This window comes from Anneissia japonica, unplaced genomic scaffold (assembly GCF_011630105.1).
Source record: "Anneissia japonica isolate Jap-2015-1 unplaced genomic scaffold, ASM1163010v1 scaffold2652_len1590060_cov184, whole genome shotgun sequence".
NCBI lineage: Eukaryota > Metazoa > Echinodermata > Crinoidea > Comatulida > Comatulidae > Anneissia > Anneissia japonica.
In genome coordinates this window covers 24,674-27,895 of record NW_022699919.1, presented here as the reverse complement: position 1 = coordinate 27,895, position 3,222 = coordinate 24,674, and the positions used below count along the sequence as shown (strand labels likewise).

General features: G+C 36.4%; 1 pseudogene; it reads left to right on the top strand.

The window, feature by feature from the left end:
- The window catches only part of LOC117103164, a 17,689-nt pseudogene that overhangs the window by 11,791 nt on the left and 2,676 nt on the right, over positions 1-3,222 (top strand).

The window sequence follows — 3,222 nt, the reverse complement described above, 5'->3', positions numbered from 1 at the left end:
CGCTATGATCGGCAAGTTTGGGGTAACAGCTGCATTTGGTATCATATTCTTCTACACGGCTGAACTCTACCCAACTCCTATAAGGTTCGTATAAAAGTAAAGACAACGTGAAATTATCTGGGTTGGAACATACAGAGTAACTTAATGAATGATAATAAACGTCATGTTTCGACATGACACACTTCATCATCAGGCAATAGTACTAATGCCAAGACGGGTTTTTATATACTACCATTCAGATGATGGCAAACAGGCAAATAGTATTAAGGTAAGCTTGTATATTAAAGTTGGATATTGTGGTATTAGATGCATTACTGTATTGGTAATAGGCCTATTGGTAAAGGTAAGTTTGATCAAAAATCAATTTCACAAATGACTTCCTTAAACTCCGTTTGTATTTTCTTTGCATGTATAACCTTTCCTTATAATGGATAATCAATTTAAGGATTTCTGTACTAAAGCTTCTGTAAAGACAGCTGAATAGCTATGAACTGAACGGAGTGTGATGAGTTTCGAGACGTAATGAAAAGTGTGAATGAATAAATGCGGTCAGTGACTGGAAGCGCAGTGCAGTTTCTTAAATGTGGGATAATGCATTCAAAGTTGGGAACCAGATACAAGAATTAAGTTCTATTTTTAATATTTGTGTATTAGACAAACCAATCGAGTTTAAAAGTTGTAAGAGCATGAACAAAGTTTCTATGTGGCTGCTTCATAAAAAATAAATAAATAAATAAAAAAAAAGAAAAAGCCTGATCTGTCTGAGGTTGCCATGAAATTTATAGAAATGTTGATGTAGATGTTGATGCCATTAGCATTGCCATGCGGTCATCAATGTTATAAAGATTGGATGATGAAATTAGACAGTCGCAGATCATAGGTAGTTGTAATGATGTCATGAAGTACACTTTTGACTCCTTCGCCGTTGCTAACTTTATTCAATCAATTTAGTCTTGAGTCATAATAACGTTACAATCATTACATCCCTTCTTTATATTTTAGATTAAATCCTGTTTACATTTTATAGTGTTGATCTCTTCTATTAACGTACTGTACGCATTATTAACGCATTGTACATTGTGTACTCTACATTATTCTTAGTGTAAGCCTATACAGTACATAATTTTTGTGAAATTACTTGTTTATATACTAGATACTTTGCGATATTTAAGTGTAAATGATATACCTACTCTTAACCGATTAAAAAACAATATTTACAGATCAGTTGCTGTTGGCTTTTCTTCTACGTCGGGAAGGATAGGAGCAATTCTGTCTCCATACATTCTTCACGTCTCCAGTTTTTGGCAACCATTATCGTTGTTAATATTTAGCGTACTTGCTATTTTATCTGGGTTACTGGTCTTGCTACTACCGGAAACTGCAAACAAAAAATTACCAGAGACCATGAGAGAAGTGATTGATCTTGACAGGTAAGGTTTTATGTATCTGGTCATTTAAAGAGGTTCAGCCAGCTCAGTCAGCTAAACTGGTGGTAGCCACACGGAGATCTCTTGGTCCCATAATACTATTAAACTACAGTATAACTCCAGGGCCGGCGGAACGTTTTTCAAAGTGGGGGGCCCCACATATAATCAGGCGCGTAACAGGGGTCTTGGGTCGGGGGGTTGGGGGCAAAGGTAATAATTTTCCCGGTTAGTAATTTATGACTTGGTGTGATACCCCCCACCCCATATAGAAAACAATACGGCATAGGGCTTATTTTATTATTAATGTAGGCCACACACGTGTGTTTGAAACGAAGTATAAGCATTTTGATCGTGGTTTTATTTATTACAACCATAGGCCTATCCTTTCACTATCATTACACATTGAGGCCCTTCTTTTAGGTGAACGATCTATCTTAAATTTTCTTTCTCAAGTTTGGGACTATTATGTTTTTAAATAACTTAGAAGGTAAAGGAGGGCAAGCACAACCTTTAACCATAACCAATGCGCGCGAAGCGCGCGAAAAAGTTTTGTGTTTTTAATTCTAATTTCGTCGGAATTGATCCAAACTCCCTAAATGTGCAATTTTTAGAGGAAATTGGCCTACCTCAACAAGAAATGCTCTTATGTTATATATGGCCACACTCGTTTTTTTAAAACTGAATATAAGCATTCTCCTTATGGCTTTATTTATTACAAACATATTCTTTCAACATCATTACACATTGAGGCCCTTCTTTTAGGTAAAACGATCTATCTTAAATTTTCTTTCTTGAGTTTGGGACTATGTGTTATAACTTCGAAGGTAAAGGAGAGCAAGCACAAGCTTCAACATCAAAAAATGCGCGCGAAGCGCGCGAAAAATTAAAATTAAAATTAAAAAATTGTTTTTTTAATTCTAATTTCGTCGGAATTGATCAAAACTCCCTAGAATGTGCTTTTTTTTTTTTTTAGAGGAAATTGGCCTACCTCAACAAGAAATGCTCTTATGTTATATATGGCCACACTCGTTTTTTTTAAAACTGAATAAGCATTTTCCTTATGGCTTTATTTATTACAAACATATTCTTTCAACATCATTACACATTAAGGCCCCTCTTTTAGGTAAAACGATCTATATTAAATTTTTTTCTTGAGTTTGGGACTATCTGTTATAACTTAAAAGGCAAAGGAGAGCAAGCACAAGCTTTAACATTAAAAAATGCGCGCGAAGCTCGGGAAAAATTTTTGTTTTTTTAATTCTAATTTTGTCGGAATTGATCAAAACTCCCTAAAATGTGCAATTTTTAGAGGAAATATGGCCTACCTCAACAAAATATGCGATTTAAAATTTGAGGTTTTCAGGCATTTTCCCGGGTGAAAGGGCATTCAACGGGGAAAGATTTTCCACAGATGTATATTTTCCCCTTGTCCCCCGGTGGTTACGCCCCACTGCGGAGAATATCTGGTGGCTTAGATCAAATGCGCTATGGACACTTTTTGAAGTGGAGAAGGGGTTGCAGGCCGGGGTATTGTGATATCTGTTCATTATAGCTTCCTTTTTATTCTTGTCTTTATTTGTTTTCTTCTCTTTTTCTTTTTCCTTTCTTTTTCTTTCCCCTTCTTTCTCTTTCCCTCCCTCTCCCCTCTTTCTTTTCTCTTCTTACAGACCGGTACCACGGCTTGGTCAGCCCAGTAAAAACCGTCAGGGGGGACAGTCTGCCCACCTGCCCCCGCCTGTTACGCCACTGCTTATAAGATGAATGGGAATATGAATCATGCAGATCTGGAATCAAA